The 16,439-nt window shown below is 36.1% G+C and overlaps 1 protein-coding gene across 2 annotated transcripts in view; it reads left to right on the top strand.

The window, feature by feature from the left end:
• KCNH7 (potassium voltage-gated channel subfamily H member 7) overlaps window positions 1-16,439 on the top strand; it is a 436,066-nt gene that overhangs the window by 353,901 nt on the left and 65,726 nt on the right. The gene's annotated exons all lie outside the window — the stretch shown is intronic.

Below are 16,439 nucleotides of genomic sequence, written 5' to 3'. Positions count from 1 at the left end.
TTTTTACCATTTGTATTAGAGGTTACTTATCAAATGGTAAATACATTTTGACTATGGGACAGGCAGTATATATGAAGTGATTTGAATTTCAGCCATGGTTAAGGTTCTTGTGGAGTTTAGTGTCTTGTATTTCAGTCTAAAATCTTACTCAAAATCTTTCCTCACAGGTGGTAGGCACTAGCAGTTAAAATATTGCGTAGCAGGCACCCACATCCCATACTGAGTACATGAGTTTGATGCGTAAATACAACTGCTGACTATAGGTTTCTGCTAATGCAGAACCAGCTTTGCAATGGTTATGACTCACATAGTTGGGTTCCTGGGTTCCTGCACTCACACAGAAGAACTGAATTGAGTCCCCAGCTCTTGACTTTATACTCCTTGCCCCACTGTAATTGTGTGTATTTGGCAAGTGGACCAGTGAGTACCTATCTTGTTAGCTCTTCTTCACTATCCCACTGTACTCTCTCTCCTCTGTGAAATAAATTTAAGTCGTACCCCACACAAAGGTTTGCCTTCTATTAAATCAAGGGAGATAGAAAGATAAGAAAGAGGGAAGATGGAAAATAAATACAGATATATAATTTAACACCCAATTCTCTGAAGTCATCAAGTTTTACTTCCTGTGATTCTTACAAATGCATTGGGTTGGTCTGCAGATACGCTGACATTATCTTTTCCTTGCTCTTCTAGTTCCATAATACAGCTTGTCAGACTTCCAAAAGGAACAGGTCCAGGATGAAAATGATAGCCTTCCAAGATGTAGCTTTTAAAGAAAACGACTGAAGTAGATTTCTGCCTTTAAGTCAAAATCTACAAACTGCTAATTTATTCCTAAACATGAAACATGGTCTAACCAAGCAAGATTCATCAAAAAATTTGATAGAAATAGCAGACAGGCCAAGGCTACTTAGTAAATTAATTCATCTAGTTCCTGAAGGGAAGACAGTTTTTTCATTGGGAAATTAAGAGAACAAAAGAAACTACTCCCCTCTCTTTTTATTCAACTTCATTTTAGCATTTCTGTATATGACATACAACATAATATTTTGACACACGTTTGTATTGTGATCAGGGCAGGTCAAGCAAGATAGAGTATCCACAAAGACAAGTTATTAAAAAAACAAATCGTAGGTCTAAGATCGAGCATAACCTTCACCTTAAAAATACTTAAAAATTTTGTCATGTAACCAGGTTTCCAGCATCCTCAATCTCCTTGTGATCTTGAGCATGTTTCTTGTTAATACTACCTCCATTGCTTCACATTTCATCTTCTCCTAAATAGATTCTACTCTTATTCTCTGGCCTCTTTCCTTCCCTGTCTTCGTAGGGGTGTTAACTAGGTTTCAGTTACTGAAATACGTGCTGCAAGCCAAAGGTGTTAGCTTTTTGTACATCATATATGACTTTGAGAATTTAATAAATGATGTGAACATCTATGCTCTGATAAGCAATGAGCACCACATACTTTAAGTACTTTCAGTTAATTTCAGGTAGTACGTTAGACTCCACCTATACTCCCCGGGGCAGACATGGTAGTTCATTATGGGCTTGGCCACATGCATATTCACGCACATACATAATTACTTTTCCCCTTAATCTTGGAATTTCAATAGAAAATATTTTTGTTTTCTTGAAACTTATTTGTCTTTTACCTAAAGATGATACAAATATGGAAAAACCACACCATTGCTTGTCAAAAAGTTAACATTTTGTATGAGTTGAGAATTATAAAATTGCAAAATATCAGGTGTAATCTATATTGATCATAAAATACTGGTTTCACTGTAAAGAAATACTATCGCATTGCCTACAGCAAAGTAAAGAAACTTGTGCAATCTCTAAAGATACTTGAAAGTAATTTTCTCCAATATCCCATCGGGCATATGATTCTCTTTGTGAAAGAAATTCCTACTAGACCAGCCAAATGGTCTCTAGACCCAGGATGATTGCCTTTATGAGGTCCTATCCTTGACTCTGCTTAAACTGGGTCTTCTCAAAGTAAGCATGTTTAAATCCTAGTTGATTTCCGAAGTTAGTGCTTTAAACATGACCCATCATGAGTATGTAACTGGGATGCTCACAATTAAGAAGTGTGCATAACCAACAGGCTTAGCCATCTGGCTTCTGCCATCTCTGTCATTGCATAACTGACTTTAAAAGTCATACCAGACAGATAATTATTCAGTCAGTAATTATAATTAACATTTAATGCTATCTGTAATTTAATTTTAGGCTTTTTTGGCTAAATATGCCTCAATTTATAATTGAAGTGGCAATAATCACGCTGAAGAGTAGGGCAGGGACTATATGTGGAACTTTACATTTTTGTTAGTTTATTTCACATTTGTTTTTAAAATTATTATTAATATAAACAAAACATATCTTATGTATTTCACCAATAAAATTCTACAAAGATAACCATACTGCTACCTCTCCCTCAATCTGTTTCTATATTCCTTCCTTCGTCTCTCTATTTTTTCTTCCTTACTTCCTTCTTTCCTGTCTTTCTCTTCTTTCCTTCCTTCCTTTCTCTTCTTTAATTTATTGTAGTGACATTCTAATAGATCACTTCATGATCTCAGGCCTAATGCATCACCGATCACAATGTTCAACAAGCAAAAGATAGAAAGACTGCATTTCCATGGGAATGCAGACCAGGTCCATAAACAGCAATCAAACCAAAGATGTCATTTCCATTAGAATACATTGTGGATATTTTTGAGTTCCAGATTAACTACCATGCATCAGAAAAAAAAAATGTTTGTCTTTCAGGAAATGACCTATTTCACCAAGTTCCTAGTTCCATCCATTTTGCTACAAGACACAAGATTCCAACTTTTTATGGTTGAGTAGTATTTCATCGTGCATATATATCATGTTTTCTTTATCCAGTAATTATCTGTAGACATTTAAATTGATTTCATATCATAGCTATTGTAAATTGATTTTCTATAAATAAGGGAGCACAAGTAACTCTTTCATGTGATGATTGTATTTGCTTTCATGTAAATTTCTAAGAGTTGGATGGCTAGGTCATTTGGTAGAAGTATTTTTACATTTCTGAATAAGCTTCACACCACTTTCTGTAGCTGTGATATTAATTTACAATCCTACCAATAGTATCTGCCATCTTCATTTAGCTGCTAGTAAAATTGATACAGAACGAGACTTTTAAAACAGCCAGGTAAAGCTAGATTAGATAGCAATGTTTATTTCATTCCAGAGCTTGATCTATCCAACAATACTTAACCTATTATGGATCTAATATGTGTAAACTATATTTAAAGTTTTATGGATATATTCGAAAGGTTGAGAGAGAGGAGGAGATGGAGGGAGATGGGGGTTGGGAGATTTTCCAAATCTTCATCCACTAGCTTAATTCCCAAATGAGAACAATATCTGAGCTAGACCAGACAGCAAGCAGGAACTGTCAACTCCATGAGAGTCTTCCACATGGTGAAACAGAATGTTATTAGAATGCATGTTAACATGGGAGACAGCACCAAGAAGCTGAATCTGAAGCATGGTATAGTTGGGTCTTCAGTGCACACTCAAATTTGGAATGCAGGTGGTCCCAGTGTCAGCTTAATCAACTGAGCCACAGCTCTCCCACCTGTATGTATTTCTGACGTTCACCCATAACACTCTAACATTTTCATTTGCTTGTTATGTCTAAATAAGTGGCCTAATGGTGTCTAAATAGGTTCCTGATGAAAAAAAAATGGGACTATATAATTTTCTTGATTATATATTTTGCTGCAGGTTATTTGGATTCATACTGACCCTCATAAAATAAAATAATGCATTCTATAAATAGGAAGCATAATAAAAACACAGGCTTTATCCTTACAAAGAAATTAAATTTGCTATACAATTGTATAAAAAAGCAGGCCTATAAAAGATGGCTTTGAGAAGTTGTCTATTTTTTCCATATCTGTAACAAGTTTTAAACAATGGCACTCTGTTGGTTTCCTGGGTCTACCAAAGCAAATAACCATAAACTTGATGGCCTGAAACAAATGATGTTTATTTTTCATAGTTTTACAAACTAAAAGTCCAAACTCAAGTCACAGCAGAACTTCATTCTCTCACCCCTTCAGCTCCAGAATAAAACAATTACGTACCATGCTTTTCTCTTCACTTCTGATATTGTTGAAAATCTTTTTGTTTCTTGGCTTGTAGACAATCACTACAATCTGACCCCCATCATCACACAGGATTCTTCCTGTGTGCTTTCATTAGCAATCAGTTAGTGAAATTATTCAACCCAGAATACAGAATTGAAATGGGAGAAGATCCTTTTGTGAGAATATCCTCCGACTTCAGGGAAGTAAATTTGCAAAGCTTCAGTTCTTCTTATGGGACTTCAAGACCAAATGCTTTGGAATCATCTTTGACTTTACACAGTGTATGGGAAAAAAAAAAAAGCAGGGAAAGACACACCTGCTTCTTGGGAGCTTTGGCAAGAAGTGTTTGTGCCATCAGTCACACAAACATGCTTCTGTGTAAACAGCACCAAGAAATGTAGATCAGGGTTACGCACGCATTCTAGCAACAAATTCTATGTAAGCATCTCATGCAAATTTTCTATCATGGTGTTGTGTATATATAAGCCACACACCCACAAAACAACAATGTTAGATGCTTGCTACATTTATTACTATGTGTAGAGCAGGTTCTGGACCAAGCACTAAGACCTTGGGACCTTTACTTCCATCCCACATTTTAAGTTTTTCCCAGTGTGTTTTCTCCTTGTCTTTTTACATTTCATTGGCAAATCAATCTTGTCTCTAAAGCTTCAGCTACAGCTTCTGCAGGATACCATCTCTAGCTCCAAACCCTCCAGAGCTCTATCTCAGTCTTCTAGCACCTGCCAAATACCTCCTCCTACTGGGTGCAGCACCTGTATCATAAACTGTTCTACCCAACCTTTGCCTCCTTCTCCCATCTCTAATCTTGTTCCTCAGTCATCTGTGCTTTTAAAAACAAGTTGCAAATGCCTTACTCATTAACTGATGTGCTAAACACTCCTTCGGAATTACATTTTTTCCCCTAAATTAGATCAAGTTGAAAACAAGGAAAAAGGAAATGGAGAAAATAGCACACGTATAGTTTCCATGAGAAAAATAAGAGAGAGGAAGCAAAAAGCAACCATTAGGACAGAGAACAGCTGCTATCAGCTAAAATCCAATGCCACAGGTCCCTCAGAGCCTAATAGAGATTCCAAAATGCAGACAAACTGTCTAGCTGGCCATTGGATTGGAAGCTAAAAGGTTATGGCTCCAAAGGCACCTATAATTTTTAGGCACCTTTAATTTTTAAAGTGCATATATTTTAAGTAATTCATGAACATCGTGAGTGTTTAAGATGCAACACAACTTATTTCTTTCGTATTTTGACAGTAACATGTATTTCTACCAAGTGGAGTTCTCATATTATCATGTATAAAAAATACAAAGCAAAACCCTAAATTGTAGTTGAAACTGAACTTAAATCTCTCTTCTAATGTTTACCAAATTATGCATACTGAAATCGTACATGCTCAAAAATCATCCATACTCAGCCCAACACACACACACATGCACACACACACACACTTTCTGCTGTAAATTAAGCCTTAGAAAAATATTTTAATACAAAATGTTACAGTGATTCTGCCAGATAATTTTCATATTGCATTTAATTTTTAAAAACTTCCTATGTGACAGATTTGATTCATTGTGTGATTCATTTATATCTTTTAATTTGAATAACTGGATAATCCTCACTAAGGGTGGCTGTTTCCATGATAGGTTCTCAGATTTGCCTACAATGTTGAAATGATGTGCTGAAAACCCTGTGAGTTCCAATCTTACCAAATCCTATGTAATCTACCTGATTCATTTATTGTTGAGTACTCTTTCTGATAGATAAAAATATAACTACCCTGTTAGTTAAGTGCAAGTCCCAAGTAAAGGATAAATAACAGATGAACAGTTGCTACCAATACCTCAACATGGAATTTAACAGCTGCCAAAAGTACTGTATAATCTTTCAGAAGGCTTAATCGTTCCCTATTGCACTTTTCAAAAGAGAAGAGTAGTTATTAATCCTGGTGCTCACACAAAATTTTCACAGTAGATCTTCATTGAATAAATAGTGCCGCTTTGTATAAAGGTTTTGGTTTTATATAACACTTAACTGTTAGAGGTTAAACAAATAGCAATGTGCTATCAAGAAGAAAAATTGTATTTGATAAAGAAAACCATATTTTAGGCTGTATTAAACTGTACATCTAATTAGTGGTTTGAGGAAAGGGAAAATAGAAATGTCTTTCTGGAGGCCACGGAGTTTCCCTTCTTTATGCATAGAGGATCTTTCCCCCTTTATTCACTTTCTCTTAAAAGAAAATACTTATAATAGTTCAATTAATCATGTTTTATCTTTTAAAAATTCTTTATTTCTCAAAAGTGTGGGTGAAGTTGGCTCTGTTAAGGAAATGAAATAGATGAGCTCACAGCTTCTTTCTGTCTGTTCATTAACTTGGGGATCCTACTCACTACATACCCAATTTTTTCAATACCATTTATTGAAAAGACTGTGCTTTATCCAATTACTGTTATATGAACATCATGAAAAACATCGGTAGTCTGTGGGTTTAATTACAGAGTATCTATTCTTTTCCACTGGTTTATGTGCCTGTTTTATGTCATGGGTTTCCATGCTATTTCAATTACTACAACTTCATACTGTATTTCTAAGTCAGGTTCTGTAATGCCTCATGCTCTGTCCTTTTCAAAGAGCATCTATTTTTTTTTATTTGAGCTTTTATGATTCTGCACAAACTTATTGTTTCTAACCCTGAGGAAAATTTCAAGGATTAATTTGATAGATACTACAATAAATGTATATTGCTTTAAGAAGTATAGTTATTTCAACAATATTGATGTTCCAACTCACAAGCCCAATATTTCTTTTCATTTATTTGTGTCCTCTTCAGTTCCTTTCATTAATGTGGTATGGTTTTCTGTGTAGAGATCCTACACCTCTTTGCTTAAATTTATCCCTGAATATATTGGCAGCTAATGTAAGTAAAGCCACATTCTTGATTTCTTTCACAGATAATTTTCTGTTGGTATATAGCAACACTATTAATTTTTGTACATTGCCCTATGTTCTACAAATTTGTTAAATTTATTTATTTGCTTTGATCTTTCATTGGGTTTTGAGTCTCTGAGATGTCATCTACAAATAATATCAATTTAACCTTCCTCTTCCTAATCTAAATATCTGAGTGTCTTTTTTTTTTTTTAAGATTTTTTTTTTATTGGAAGGCAGATATACAGAGAGGAGGAGAGGCAGAGCAGAAGATCTTCCATCCAAGAGTTCACTCCCCAAACAGAGTTGAGCCAATCTGAAGTCAGGAGCCAGGAGCTTCTTCAGAATCTCCCACAGGGGCACAGGGTGACAAGGCTTTGTCCTGTCCTCAACTGTTTTCCCAAGCCACAAGCAGGGAGCTGGATGGGAAGCAGGGCTGCCAGGATTAGAATTTACATCAATATGGGATCCTGGCGCATTCATGTTGTGGACTTCAGCCACTTGGCTATCACACTAGGCCATATTTTGAAAAATTTATTTGTTTAAGACAGAGTTATAGACACCCAGAAATGTGGAGAGAAAGAAAGAGTAAGAGATCTTCCATCTTCTTGTTCAGTTCCCCATATAGCCACAATGGCCAGGCCTGGGCCCAGGCAAAGCTCCTAGTTTCCTTTGTGGGCAAAGGGGCCCAAGTACTTGAGCTATCTTTTGCTGCTTTCTCAGGTGCTTTGGCAGGGATCCAGTTCAGATGTGGAGCAAGCAGAGCTTGAACCACCATGTGTCAGAGCTGGCTCCTTTTTATTTCTTTATCTTACTTAACACTCTGGCCAGGACTTCCAATATAAAAGCAAGTGTGTGTGATCTAAATGGGCATTTTTATGTGCTTCCAACTTTCTGAGTTTGGGAAAGCTGAGTGTTTCCCAGTCAGTATGTTAGTTGTTTTCTTGCTACATATGACTTCATTATAGGGAGGTATGTTCTTTCTGTAGGCATTTATTTAATCATGAAGAGATGTTGGGTTTCATCAGATTCCTTTTCTGTACCTAGTGAAGTGATTGTATGGTTTTTGTCCATAATTCTATTGATATGAGTGTTCAGTGGATTGTGTATAATGAATCATCATTTAGTCCTTTGGATTTGATTATAGTGCATAGTATTTCTGATGTGATATTGGATTTGGTTTGAAAGCATTTAGAGAAAGATTTTTATATCTAAACTCATTAAGAACATTGGGCTGCAGTTTTATCGGTTTGTCATGTCCTTACCTGACTTTACTAACATGGGAATTCAAGCCCCATTTAAGTTTTTTCCTCTTCTGTTTTCCTTAATAACTTAAGAAAAACTGTTATTCATTATCTTTTAAACTCTCAGTAGAATCAAGCAACGAAATCATCTTGAAATTTTTTAAAGACTGATTTATTCAACCTTGTTTTCTTGGTGTGTTTAGCTATTCTGCACCTTCATGATTGAACATTGATAAAAGGTATCCAAGAATTTGTCTATTTCTTATGCTACCGGATTTTTGGCACATAATTCTTCACCATCAACAGCAATCCTGAGATGTTAGTTGAAACCTAATTTTGTATTTGAATTTTTTAAAATTTGAATCTATACTTTTTTTTTCTTAGGTGGTCTGGCTAAGAATTTGTACATTTGGTTTGTGTTTATGAAGAATCGGGTCTTCCTTTTTGGCATTCTTTTTAGTATTTTGATTCTTATTTTCGGTACCTTCCTAAATTCAAACATTATTTATTCCTGTTTCTCTAGCTCCTTGAAATTCAGTGTTAGGTTATTCTCTGAGCTGTTTCTCCTCTTTGATGTAGCTATTGATTCCTTAAATTCCCTACTTAGTTCTGCCTTTGCTGCAACACAGGGATTTTGGTATATTATGTTTCTACTTTTATCTGCTTCAAGAATTTTTTTTCATTTCTTTCTTAATTTCTGGTTTGAACTTATGCTTGCTGCAGAGCAAGTTGACTAGTTTTCAGACATTTTAATAGTTTCTTTTTCCTTGTTAATCATTTTAGTTTTACTATATTACGCTCCAAAAATTATATGATCAGGCTTTCTAAAAAATTCTGAAAATAGCTTCCATGAACTTCACTGAAGATATTACTCCTAAAGAGTGTTTCATTATTCTTGCTGTTTCTTAAAAATCTACTCAGCCACTGTGTATCATTTAATTGAAGAATTTATTTACATTTTAGTATAAGAAAGGCCTTATTACATCCTTTTTTATTTTTATTTCCTATATTCATTCCCTTTCTCTATCTCTTATAATTTTACTTATTAGATAATGTTGCCTCATATTGTGCCTTGATTCCTTGTGTATTGTCTTGACCCTTACTATGGATTTATGCTCCTATGGCTACCATAGGGTATGTATAATTCATCTTTCATCATAATGAGCTATTTTGAAATGGCTAGGAAAAGAAGAGATTAGATATACTAAACAAAATTATACTTGCACTCTATTATCCACACATTTTAAAATTTTGGCTCATTTTACAGATTTCTATATTGCCTATACATTACATATTAATGTATTTATCATTACTTTTAGTTATTTAAACCTTCAAACTAGAGACGTGAATGGTTGGCATATCATGTTTTCAGTGTTGTATCTATTTTGAATTGTCTATGTAGTTATTCTTATCGTTGAGCTTTCTACCTTCTGCTAATTTTGCTCATTTACATCTTTTTCAATTTCAACGCTCTTTAGCACTTCTCATGGGACAGATCTTCTGGTGATAAATGCTGTGCTTTCTATGTGTGGGACTCTTTTCATCTCTCCTTCATGTGTGTTAGACAACCTTGCTGGGTGCAGTATTGTTAACTGGCAGTCTCTTCCCCAGGACTTTGAAAGTTTCACCCTGCAGCTGCTTAGCCTGTAAGCTTTCCTTCAGTGAGACTGCATTCAAATAAACTAGGACTTACTTATCTGCTAGTTACTTCATTTCTCTTTTTTATATATATTTTTTCATTTATTAATTACATTGTATTATGTGACACAATTTCATAAGTTCTGGGATTCCCAAGCCCTCCTCCTACCCTCCCACCATGGTGGATTCCTCCACCTTGTTGCATTAATACGGTTCAAATTCAGTTGAGTCTTTCATTGCAAGCATATACCAAGCATAGAGTCCAGCATCTTATTGTCCAGATAAATTCAACGGTTTCTTGGGGAGATCATCTCTGGTCTGAAGGCAAAGCTGGCAGAATATCATCCCGATCAATTAAAAGCCACAGCATAGCATAAACAACAATTTACAACATTATGGAATTAATTGACATGGTATTGAGTAACCAATATGTTACAAAATGAAAGTTCTTAACCACATCCTGTGACTACTTCATTAACATTTCAATTTTATTTTATATACAACCAGCATCTATACACCTTAAAATGGCCCTAAGGTACTATTCAGCTGTCTTGTGTCTATTTTCATTTTAGTATTTAGCAGTCTATAGTGTTGAAGCATATTCTACTGAACTTAGCAGATTTTAGGATAGTCTAAACTGGGTTATTACTATAGCAAGGCATATATTCAACTGTTGAGGTATAGAACTGTTTCAGGAGGGGTGTGCAGAGAAATCTTCAATACCTTAGTGAGGAATATCTAATCTTTGTGTCCTACCTAGTAAGGTATATGTGAATCCACGCTGATTGTTTCCTGTCTGGTTCTAAGCTTTTCTTGTTGTTCTCTATCTATCTATTCTAATTTTGTTTGTTTGTTAGGGTTTTTTTTTTGGGGGGGGGAGCCTCCGGAGCGACCCTGATGGTCATTGCAAGAGAGGATGGGGATCCAAAGTTGGAACTGAATAAGGACCAGAGAAAGCTCCACTTCCTAGTCCTGAAGGAAGTTTACTGTTCTTCTGTTTCTGCGGACCACTCTGGGTTTCTGGCTGCTGTTCCGATGACCTTGGATCCTTCAAGGAAGGATTTGGGTTTCTTCCATCCCATGTGGTAGATCCCAGCAGGGTTGGGTGACTTCTGAGTTCTTGGCCTCCGAAGGCACTCCAATTCCCAGTGCTCTCCTTGGCAGTTGGGATTTAGTCCTTGGTGCCCATACTGATAGTCCTTGGTGTGGATCCAGTGATCTCTAGGTTTGGGATATAAGCCTCCTGCTGTCTACCTGCTCCATTCTGGAGTCGTCCCCCCCGCCCCCTTGCCTGCTCCTTGCATATGACCTCCTATTTAGAGGTTGTCAGGATCGCTCTTGATTCCCCCTATATATCTTTGTAGTTTTACTATTGTCTAATGCTGATTCCAGTCTGTTGTCTATGAATTACCTGTTATGTTCCTGATAGGTTATTCTGTTGAATCTTTGGAATCTCATTATTACCCTAACTTTGTAGATGTTAGTTATAACCTTTGAGTAGAATTGGTTGAGCTGAATCTGAATGACAATCTTTCATTTTCTTGTAAAGAAATAGCTCCATCTTTCTCTATTGTTGTCTACTTGAATAGGTTTTCTTCCTCTTTTTCCCTTTCAAGTCCTCCATTGAACTTCCATAACCCAGGTATTTGTATTTCGAGGATGTCTCAAAATTCCTGTGTGATTTCTTCACTTCTTCTGATTATTTTCTGTTCCCTTGACTATGAATTTTAAGTCACTTTTCTTTCAATTTATTACTTGTTTCCTCTGGATTTATTCAGATATGAATGCCTTCTCATATTTTGAATTTCACTTACTATAGTTTCGACTCAATTATTTTAAAAATCATTTTATTGCACCAATTTCTCTGTTACAATAATGATTTATTTCTTTGTTTTCTTGAACCTTGATGAGTTTTTCTTAAACAATTTTGATTTTTGCGTCCTGGAATTTGTAGACATCAACTATTACACAATTGAATAGTTTTGTGTATTAGCTCTAGTTATGGATCCTTAAAAATTCTGAATGTTTCCTGGCATATGATTTCATCGGTTAATGGAAAGATTAAGTATTTTTTTTCCAGTTGCATAATCTGGCTTATTGCCTTTCCTTTCAGAAATTCTAGGGAGTCTTGTTGTTTCATCTTGTATACACCTCCACTATTTTAGAATAAGTAGAGGTTTGCCTTGACTCAGTTGATGCTATGTTGTATTTTTGCACTAAACTGCATCCAAGCCTAACTTTCTTCCAAATCCACAGTTGGTTTGTTGCTTAGAATAAACTACATCTGTCCAGATCAGTCCCTGTAGGTCTCTGCTTCAAGCCATGATAGGCCTAGAAACGTTGTCTACTTTCACTAACTTGCAATCAGTTACCGCATGATTCTATCTATATATGAGCTTCACTGTATGTTTCCAATCCCATATTCCTGTGGAATAACTGTAATCCATCCCACTTTTTTTCCTATGTGCTGCAAATTCCACTGTAGTATGCTGTGTGGAATTGAGGGAGGAATTAAATAGCCAGTTCTATAACCAGCAAGGCCACACGGTATTATTACCATAGCCTACAACCGCATTATCACTGGCAGACTTTCCTAAGATTTGATATTGCTGGAATCAAAGAATCAAATGTTTTTCCACCTATGTATGGTATGCATGTTTTTTCCTTGCAAATATATCTTGAACTCTTTATTTCTGCCCTTAGATTCTGAGGAAAGTGTTTAATTTTCTGTCTACTGGATTGAAAAAGTCCTACTTGATCTCTAAACCTCTGTTCCTGACCATCTTCAATTTATCCTCCATTCTAATGACAAATATATCTAACTAAAACCAAACTTGGCTACCTTACCTTCCCTGACTTGTAACATTGAACAGTTCTCAAACCAATACCCATTAAAATAAATATTATCAAAGGGTCATGATTCCTGCTGTAAAATCCTAAGCACTTTTGTGTCTAAGTGAAAAAAAAAAAAAGCAATAAGCTGAACCACCAAAATCATTACCTATTAATGGAGTACTGGTATTTATTTGATTTGCATGCCAATGTCCTCATTTATAGTTTATATAAAACCTGATAATGCTTAAGCATACTGTATATATAAAACTTTGTAATTGTTTGAATAGTAAAGTTATAAAATATGTATAAACATATATGTGCAGAAATCAGAAGAACATTTACCATAACAAGTGGTCCATACTAATAACTACAAGTGTATTGTCAAGCAAAACTCTTTGTTGTATATTCCATACTACAAAGGCTCTATATCAGCTGAGTAGACATAACAAATAACCTACCCTTCCTAACCCAGCTCCAGAGAGAATTTGATTAGAAAATCACTTAATGTAAAGTTAACAAAGCCCTAAAGCTATACTTAGCTTCAAGTAAACAAAACTTTTATAGAATTACAAAATAATGACATTTAAATTAGTTTTTGAAATCTGGTGGAAGCAGAGATTTCTTTCTTAATAGAAAATGAGTCGTTGCATTGGGCACCACTAATCTGACAACATATTTTGTGGGGCATTGAGATGAGAACAAAGAAAAATGTTATACATATAAAACAACAGAAAATAGGCAATTTTTGATCATTTTTAAAAGTATAGAAATGTTAAATTTTGAATTAAGGGCAATAGTTTTGACCCTCTGATTTTTAAAATCTTTCAGAATTTAATATTTTATTATTTGATATTCATTTACTTCCTAATGCTGCCATAGTAAATAATGTATTACGAGTTGGATGGCTTGAATGAATGGAAGGTTATTCTTTCTCAACTTCTAATATGCTTACAACAAGGCCTCATGGTGCCTACCACTTCAGTGATAGGAAGTCGGAGATCTTGAGACTGGCAAGGATGGCTTCTTTTAGAAGCTAATGGAAAATCTGTACCATGACTGTCTTTCAGCTTTCAGTTGTTATAGGCAATCACTGACATTCCTTGACTTGTACCTATCTACCTTCATTTTCACATGGACTATGTGTGTGTCCTTGCAGCTATCCAAATTCTTACTTATAAGGAAACGGTTATAGGATTAGACTCACCCTTAACTAATCTGGTTTCATATTAATTTCCTTATGTCTCTTTCCAAATAAAAACATATCCATAAGCAAAGGGCGATTAAGACCTCAACATATCTTCTGGAGGTACATAATTAATCCATATTAATCACATTAAGAAAATTAGCCTAGGACATTTTAACTTCATTTTAATTCTGGACTATTTAGCTAACATTATAAATAAGAATAATATAAATTAGAATTGGGATGCTTCACAAATTTCCTTCCCCTTAAAAGGAGTAGTATACCATTCAAGTGTGAGAAACCTGGAAGTACAGTTCAAAGCCTGAGGTTACTAGCATGTCAGATGGGGTGGGGGCAGACCTAATTGCAGCAACTGATGGCGCTCATGAGGTCAGGCTCTGGGCACAGCCCTGGTGAGGGTGCTTGGGGATCACCCTGACCAGGCCACAGTACCTACCAGTGAGGCTGCATATGGGGGCAGGCCGGTCTGGGTTGGGCTCTAGCATCTAGTGCACAGACGTGCCAGGGTTCTTAGGATCCCCAACTGTAGGGAACATAAACATAAACATGGAAGTCTGGCCTGGCCTAAGAGCACATATTTTGGGACCGGGCTGCCCTCATTGTTGACTCTGTGTAAAGAAAGACAAAATACAAGCAAGACAACATACCAGGATGCACGTGAAAGACAGGACAGCCAGCCCCTCTAATTCATCAGAAAACCTTGAGTGCTTCACCAAAAGATGGAAAGAAGAGCAGGTTGAAGGAAGTCATAGGCCCAAATCTCCATCACACATCTAAGCTTATGGACATACCAGCTGGCCAATATGAGAAATGTTATCTCACACAGGGCACATCCAAGCCCAGATCATCTCAAAGAATTGCGACTACTCAAGTAATACCTTCAGAGTTGTGCCCCAATGAGGGTACCTGGGACAAAAGCAGGGGCAGCTCTGTTCCTGGGGCTGAGGTGATCTGGCAGCAAGAAGCAATGCAGCATCTCCCATTGTCCCTACCACCTTCAACAGACAGGAAGAGGGGGATTTACCCTCACATAACTCCCCCCACCCATACCTTCCCATCTCACCCAGAGACCTACATGGGTCTACAATCCCCTCACCTATGTGACAAAGATTTTTAAATAAATTAATTATTTAAATTTATTTATTTTTATTGGTAAGTGAGATATATGGAGAGACAGAGAAAAAGATCTTGTCTCCGATGATTCACTCCCCAAGTGGCTACATTGGCCGGAACTGAGCTGATCTGAAGCCATGACACAAAAGCTTCTTCTAGGTCTCCCACGTGGGTGCATAGTCCCAAGACTTTGGGCCATCCTCGACTGTTTTCCTGGGCCACAAGCAGAGACTGGATGAAAAGAGGGGACATTGTATTATGAACTGTGCCCATATGGGTTCCTGGCACATGCAAAACAAGGACTTCAGCCATTAGGCTATTGCGCTGGGCCCGAATTTAAATTTTAAAATATTGTGTACTTTTGTATATATATATATATTTAAAGATTTATTTATTGGAAAGTCAGATATACAGAGAGGAGGAGAGACAGAGAGGAAGATCTTCCATCCGATGATTCACTCCCTGCACATAGGTGCAGGGTCCCAAAGCCTTGGGCCGTCCTTGACTGCTTTCTCAGGACACAAGCAGGGAGCTGGATGGGTAATGGGGGTGCAGGGATTAGAACCGGCGCCCATATGGGATCCTGGGCATGTAAGGCAACGACTTTAACCACTACGCTATTGCACCGGGCCTTGTTTGTATATTCTGTATACTCTGTTCTATGCACATTTGCTGGAGAGATATATAACCTTTTGTCTTGATCTGTTTCTGAACTTGCTCTAACATCACAACTGGGACTTTTCTACACGTTAGGGACATGACTCAAGTTTAACTCTCATATGAATGTCAGACAAACTGAGATTCTAAATGTGGACCGCTTTAGTTTACCTATTGGTTTATTAAATATAAAAATTTTTAGAATATAAGTGTCCCCTGGACAGCTAAGAATCCTACAACATTTCCAAATTCATATTCTGAGCATTTTGCAGCATTTTTCTGATTATTCTCTAGGTATAATGGAAGAATTTTACACATATTTCAGATTATGAATTATTCTGTCAACATTTTATGAATAAGATTTTTTTTGTCTTTATTTTAATCTCATTTGTCTTTTCTTCCCCAATGTTGAAAAAAAGATTGCAGATTGAAAAATTTTACTTAATTAAATATTTGAATGATATGGGTTTAATTTATCAAGCCTTAATTATAAATTAATGAATGTGAATTAAATATATCATGGACTCAAATAGACTGCTTCCATTATTATAGTCATCACTTCACGAATTTGAAAACTGAATTACTGATATATTAAGAATGGTTTTTGTGATTTTCAAAACCAGCCAAAAATTTTTATTTCTGAGAGCACTGTGTTCTAGAAAAGAGTA

Source organism: Ochotona curzoniae, unplaced genomic scaffold, assembly GCF_017591425.1.
Source record: "Ochotona curzoniae isolate NIBS_2020 unplaced genomic scaffold, NIBS_Ocur_1.0 contig_2210, whole genome shotgun sequence".
In the NCBI taxonomy this organism is placed as follows: Eukaryota; Metazoa; Chordata; class Mammalia; order Lagomorpha; family Ochotonidae; genus Ochotona; species Ochotona curzoniae.
The sequence above is the reverse complement of the archived record's forward strand: the minus strand, read 5'-3'. Positions and strand labels throughout refer to the sequence as shown.